The sequence below is a fragment of the Vigna unguiculata genome, chromosome 5 (genome assembly GCF_004118075.2).
Source record: "Vigna unguiculata cultivar IT97K-499-35 chromosome 5, ASM411807v1, whole genome shotgun sequence".
NCBI lineage: Eukaryota > Viridiplantae > Streptophyta > Magnoliopsida > Fabales > Fabaceae > Vigna > Vigna unguiculata.
Genome location: NC_040283.1, coordinates 35,994,613 through 36,002,282, shown reverse-complemented (window position 1 = coordinate 36,002,282; position 7,670 = coordinate 35,994,613). Strand labels below are relative to the sequence as shown.

Here is a 7,670-nt window from a genome sequence, read left to right as displayed (position 1 = left end):
CTTTTCTGTTTTTCGTTAGCTTAGATGAATGAATTGTGGTTTAATCCCTTCCTTCGTCAACTCACCCTTCACCTTAGATGAGGATTTCTCCTCCTAGGGTTCCAACACCATGAGTGTTGTGAGGATCCGTGAGAGAACGAGAGTGACTCGTTCCATTATGAGTCTTCCGCTGCATTTCCCGTCGATTCCACCGAACAATCGACACCTGGAGGCCGTTCTCCGTCAATTGGAGCCACATTCCGCCAATTAACGACGTCGCCGACCTCATCCATGTGTAATATTGATTGACCACGATCACGTCTCACGGGAGCGAGAAAAAAACATAGCGGAAAACTATAATAAAGATCTAAAAACACAAAAAAAATATATTTTAGTAGACATTAAACTCCACTCCACATACTCACTTATTTCTCTTGATTAAACACATTAGATTTTCTACTTTATAATTATTGTTTTTTATCTTATATCTTTTCCACTTACTATGTTTCTTTCATCTCACCGCTAGGGATTGCACAATAACTATTATCCATTATATTGTTCTTATAGGACCAAGTTGTACTTCACAAATCTCCTGAGTTGTTCTGGTGCTCGCCTACTACCTAGTCTCTCCTTACTCTAACGAAGCTCCGATAACAGCGTAGGGGTGCCAGCAAAAGACACTCTTATGCTTAATTTAACATTGGTCATGTCAGGGGTTTAGAGAATACTTTAATGCGTAATCAATGCATAGAAAATGTGTTATTTATACCTTTTTTACATGTGGGTCCTACCTAGAATGGGCTTTTGGGCCCAAAATATCTCTTTTAACTATTTCTGGATCCAGTGGAAGTGGGTAAAATTACAAGAAGAACCCTTAAAGGTTGTTAGTAGGTAGCTTACGAGAAAATATGGTTGGATACTGCATACTTATGGAAGACTTCAAGTACACGGTATCGGGTAATCGGACATGTGAGGTCAAGGGGCTGGATATTCTTGGGCTGCATAGTCAGTTGAGTGTATGGCCGCTTACTGTAAGATTTGGGAAAAACTAGAATAAAGAGAAACACATGAAAAAATTTATGACTGGCTTAAGAATGTAGATTTATTCTAATATATTCTAATTTAAATTATTTTATTGAATAATAAAATAGGTGATAAACATTAATTAATTATGAAATGTGATATGTATTTGTTTATTACTTTGTTGTGTGCATATTATGAAAAAAATGCATATAGCTTAATGGTTGTTTTGTGTGTTAGTGGTGAGAAGGTGCATATGGGTGCATATGTTCGATCCATGGCAATCTTAGTTTTTTTTTGTCTTTTTTAATTTTTTCTCTCCACTCTTTGGTGGGGCCACATAAAACCTTTTAATTTTCTCTCTCCCGTTTAGTTACACTTGGAGCATCTCTGATTTATGTTTTTATGTTACAACATTTGTTTATTTTGGTTTTCGTTGCCATTGCCCCAAATATTGATAAATAAAAATGATCAAGTTTTAGCTTGAGTGGTAAGAATCTTAACAGAAAGATTTAGAAACTAAAAACGGAAGAAGATAGAGTAACAATAGATAGGGTAAATTAGAAAGGTTAAAAGTTAGGGTTTGGAGAAGAAGATGAGAGAAAACCGTGAGGCGGGAGTGGAGTCGAGAGAGCGCAATGAGTGAAGATGGAGAGCTGCAGAATATGCCAATGAAACGTAGATGGTAAGATCTTGAAGGACGGGTACAAGAGGTAGCTACACCATTTTTCACTTTAAGCAACAAGTAAAATGTGTTGGCTAAAGTTAAAAAAGTGTGGCCTAAACTTTAGGCAACACTTTGGCAACAATTTTGTAGGTGTGGAGGATATGGCTGTGGGCTTAGGTTATAGGCAACAATTTTTGTACTAAAGGCCACACAATTTACAAAAATGTTGCCTTATAGTGTTAGAATAGGCCACACATTTTAAATGTTGCCTATTCTTTTTAGACAACACATTTTGAATGTTGTTTGTTGTTTATAGGCAACACATTTTAAATGTTGCTTATTGATTTTAGACAACACATTTAAAATGTTGCTTCATGTTTAGACAACATGTTTTTAAATGTTGTCATATGTAAATGTCATACCTCTTATCTATCCTTTAGAGAACACTTTTCTAATGTGGCTTATTGTGTATAGACAATACATTTTAAATGTTGCTTATTGTTTTTAGACAACAAACTGAAATTATAATTATTCATTTAAGCAATTCTTATATTATTTTGTGTTAATGATTTATGTAATATAATAATAATTTTACAAAACATGTAATATACGTAATAACGGATAAGAGTTCATAAGCATTAAAACTAAGAGTTAAAAGTAACATATGTGTAGTCCAATGTATGCTAAAACTAAAAGTGTTGTAAGTATTAAAACTAAAAGAGTTAAAAGATAACAAAAGAATTATAACATTTGCTATGTAAAATCTAGAGGTTCTTCAATCAATCATTCTTCCATTTGCTCTGCGGTATTTTCTTGAGGTTCTTGATCAACCTAAAACAAATAAACAAAAGTTGATCAAGTTTTTTAAAATATGATCTAATATGTAAATGAAATAAGATAAACACAAAGTACCCAAATTATAACATTGAATGCAAATTGTTAGCATGCTGTTATACTTGGTCAAAACAAGGAACATGAGTGGAAGCAGATGAACGTGGAGCAATGGCACTATTTTCTTTCCCAAAAGTTAATGACATCATATGTTAAAAAAATGAACTACTCAAATATATATCATAAATTAAAATAAACTTACAATAGTATCCAATGTTTCTTTGTCCACTGCTTTTCCTTTCCTACAAGGACGACCTTGGCGAGTTTTTATAAACATTTCAACTCTACTGACTTCTTCTCCATCCTTTTTCCCAGCACTCTATATGAATTGAAAATTAAGCCTTCAACTAATGAGAATCTCATTCTAACAAGTAATATAACAAAATTCTCAAAGTCTCATTATAAATGACAATGCATGCTTTCTCATACTTAATATAACAAATTAAGTGGTAATAGAGTTTTTTGGTTTCAATCTTTGGAGTTGACATAGGATTTTATGTGCTTTACCTCACTTTTATAATACTTCTCTTTGATTATCCTTTACCGACCAAGTTACCTAACACATAATTTCTGTTAACATTTAAGAACAATCATGTGTGCTCGCAACAAACTAAATTTCACGAAAAGACTTCTATCATTTTCCCATTGGTGATTCCAAAACCATTTTTCCTATTCAAGTATAAAACTATAACCATGGTTTGTGTTGTTGTGTTGTAATTAATAAATCATCCTAAGATCAAACAGAAGAGGAGGACTGTGTTAGTCAATTGAGATGATGATAATTGATGACCTTATTTTTGAAGATTTGGAATTTGCCAAAGTTGAATGACATGGTGTGATTCATAAAATGCACTATGCATTGGAGTATCTCTCGCCAATTGTTGAAGCCCTTAATAGAATAAAACTTCAGATATTTATGATCAAGAATATTAACAATTGGTCTATACATGAATGTATTGCAGGATTCAAATATTGTTAAATTGGATCATGGTTTGGATTTGCAAAGCAACAATGATGAAATCAATGATACTCAATTGGAAACTAATATCTAGTGATTGGTCCATGAACTGAGAAAATCAAGCTATGAGGCAGCGAAGTATTGATTGAAGAAATAGTGAACAGAAAAATTTTCATTACGCGAGTCAACAGAAAAATTTTCATGAAGGCCATCAAAGCTCTTCCAAGCTTCACCATCAGTAGGATGTCTCATTTTTCCATCCTTTACTCGTTCTTCTTCATGCCACCTCATTAACTCAACAGTCTTCGAACACATAAACAGTCTTTGAAGTCTAGGAATCAATGGAAAGTGCCGCAATACTTTGGCAGGAACTTTATGCTGATATTTTGGGCCCTCAACCTCAGAATTGGCTTCAGGAAATTCTTTCCATCGTGAAGATTTACAGATACTACAAACATCTAAATTTTCATTGTCTTTCCAAAATAACATGCAATCTTTTGGACATGCATGAATCTTTTTATAATCAAGACCTAAATCAGTAATCATGCTCTTCGTTTTGTTGAAAGATTCAGGAATATTCAAGTTAGGCATGGCCTCTTTTAGTAGTTGTAAGAGGTCAGTGAATGAAGAATTGCTCCAACCATGAAGACACTTTAATAAATATAGTCGAATGATAAAAGATAAAGTGGAGAAGCTTTCACATCCAAGGTAGAGTTCTTGATTTGCATCATTAATCAATTGGTAGAACTTTTTAGCTTCATCGTGAGGACCCTCTTTGCCTTCTTTTTCTTCTACCACATTTCTAAATGTATCATACAATAAGGCATTAATATCATCATGTGAATCTTCATTATCTATCATGTCTTCATCTTTACTAGTGGGCGAAGGTATTTCTTCTCCATGATGGACCCAAAGATCATACCCTTCAAGAAATCCTGTGATAATTAGATGTTCGTAGATCACATGTCGTCTAGCCCAAATATAATTTTTACATTTAGCACATGGGCATAAAATCTCACGTCCTTGAGGTCTTCCTCTTGTGTAAGCAAAATCAAGAAATGATTCAACACCCTTTATATACTCATTACTAATCCTTGGAAATTTCTTCCACTCCTTATCCATCACCTTTAATGTAATACATAAGAAATTATAGTTTCATTAAGCAATTAATAATTGAAAATAGTATTACACGAATTAAAATTATAGTTTTATTAAGTGGCAAATAATCTACAAAATAAAGTTAAACAATGGTTCACTTATGACTTAAAACAAAATTAAGCAAAAATGTTTCTAGCCCATAAACATTCACTAAAACTGCAAAAAAAAAAAAAACTAAATTGGAAAAGCATAAACTAAAACAAAGTTTTGGTTCCTTTTCTTATCCAAGAGATAATAAGACTCAAGGAAATATATTTATACACGTAATTTTTTTTTAAAAAAAGTTTTATTAGTAAGATTCAATTTAATCATTTCTAAGGTGCGAGTTTTCTTGATTTATATATATATATATATATATATATATATATATATATATATATATATATATATATATATATATATATATAAAAGAACAATTTAATTGACAGTCTTTAATCAACAAAGACAAGTTAAGTTATGTTATGTATGCATTCAAATATTGGAGGAATGAGAACATCACCTGTAGCTAAAGAAGAATTATCTTGGATACAATTTAAGGAACTTTACTGTGAAATGGAGACAAGCCAAACATAATGCAACATCTTGGATACAAGCTACAATTGAGATAAAGAATCATAGTGCTTTTTGCCAAAAGAAACTGTCACCACTTTGACAAATCTTGAAGTTGTTCAATCAAAACCTACCATGGTTGAGGAACTTAACATCTCATTGGAACAGACATTGAGAAAGAAAAGCAAGAATAAATATTTATAATATATATATATATATATATATATATATATATATATATATATATATATATATATATGTTCATAAGGATTTGTTGTTGTTAGCATTTTTACTTTATTTTTTATATTAAGTTAGTTAGATTAGACTGAATCTGTAATTCATTTTGCATGTAATAGTCAAAATTTAGGTTCATTTTATAGGTAAGAGGTACAATTTAGAGTAGATTAAATTCATGTTGCATATGTAAGAATTAATTGTTTAGTTATATTGAATTCTTGTTATCATCATCAAATTCTTAAGTCTCTTATCGGCATAAGTTTCATCATTTATTGCACATTTTTATTTAAATAAAATAATAATAGAAACATATAATAAAAAAAACTTACCATAGGATTGGACGAAGGATGGTGGGATGAAAATGGTGTTGTGTGTAAAAAATAAAAAGAGAAATCATTAAAGAAAAACAATTTACAGATATCATTTCTACATATAATAAAAAAAAAAGGTACTTAATACAAAACTAAGAATACATTATTTTATTCATTTTGAGCACTTTTAGTCTTTTAAATAACATACCTCTTTAAGTAAAGTTTATCTCAATAAACCTCGCATTTGTTATACATTTTTATTTAAGTAACAATAATAGAAACAGAAAAATCTAACAACCCAAATTAGTAGATAATATGTTACTAGTTACATTATTCATACATATTAACACACACTTTATTTATAATACATACCAAAATCTTCACACAAGATTCCCTTGGTACAATCAAGCTAGTCTTACATTATATTAAGTTACCCATATTAATTTATGAAAGTTACTATCTGTTATATATACATGCAGATAGAGTCTTTCAAACAAAGGTCAACTGTGAACAGAGAAATTTTTAATCCAAAGCTTTTTGCTTTGATAATCCTAATTGCCAGACAATTCGGATTTCTCTCAATTAGAATTTATCTAATTTTTGTACCATTTATTTTACAGCATACCTACAACAGTAGTCGCAGACGTTGCCCTTTATGCCACAGAAATATACCATAAAGAGTCTTCTGGAGTAGTGCAAAGACTTCTCTTCAGTAAGTTTGATGTTGCAGAACTTGGTTCCTTGTTCATGCCTGGGACATTTGTTGATGCCTTCTTCTCTTTGCAATCAATTACTCTGCTCTAATGACTCAAGGTATGGATTTTTGTTTTTCTGTTTTTTGTTTCTGTGAAATGAGTAATGGATAATGCATACTAACAAAGAACTTGAATAGAGAAGGATAAAAGAGAAGAAAGGAGTAATCAATACGAAGGCTACAAATGTATCCTGTGTAAATTATGAGATACAATTTGTCAATTAAAAAATACAGAGAATTGACCCTATTTATACTGGAATTGCAGTCATCTATCCTTGATAGGAATATCAGTAGTTGATCCCATAAATGTTATCATAAGATAATAATTGATGGCAGGATGATTGTTTTACTGAAGATTATAGATACACGATAAATACTTTATTTACACATAATATAAAGGCTTAAGAATAGTAAAGATACCCAAAATTAAGATATGTTCATATATCAGAAACTGTGAGATGTAAAGAACACACTATAGATGGCAATGAGATTCAGAACACGGGAATGGAATTATTTGTTGATGAAATCTGTTATTTATTTTACCTTTTGACAAAAAAATAAGTTTTATTGTAGTGAAAATAGCAGAAGTCCAATTAGTGGGAGGATAGAATATCATTTGATAGACTTAGAAAGCATTTGACAAAGGACCATGATTAACTAAATAATGCATGACCAAAGTGAATCCATAAATATAATCCTTATCTCATGGAAGTTTACAGGCTATGGGATGCTCTTGATGAAAGTTTTTGTCTTTTTTCTTTTGTAATCTATTCCAAATAATGTAAAGTACTGAGCTTGAAATTGAATCTTGCAACTGGACTCGCAAGGCTACATATCATGTTTGGTATACCGGGCTTTCTAAAATTAAACTTTTAATTCTCATTGACAATAGTAAGCAACTCACAAATAATTAAATAAAGAATTCTTGAATAACCTCTACATTTTCAAATTTTTATTTTGGTATTCTTTTTAAAATTAGAATTATAATTCCCAATTAACAGTGACAATTGGAAGCAATTGAAAACTAATGAAACAAAGCATTCACTCTGCAATCAAGACCCATATAATTCTAACTCCAGACTTAATACGCATTATATATTTTCGAGGTATTGTGCAATCTGTGTTATATATCTATGTTTTGCTTAT

At 31.0% G+C, this 7,670-nt stretch overlaps 1 long non-coding RNA gene across 1 annotated transcript; it reads right to left on the bottom strand.

Annotated features, from left to right (window-relative positions):
* Window positions 1-2,338: 2,338 nt before the first annotated feature.
* On the bottom strand, window positions 2,339-5,231 carry LOC114183106. The gene is made up of 3 exons (XR_003604297.1): window positions 5,173-5,231; window positions 2,760-2,876; window positions 2,339-2,497 (listed from the first exon to the last, which is right to left on the bottom strand). It is a non-coding gene; the product is annotated as an uncharacterized LOC114183106 (long non-coding RNA).
* Between the last annotated feature and the right edge of the window lie 2,439 nt (window positions 5,232-7,670).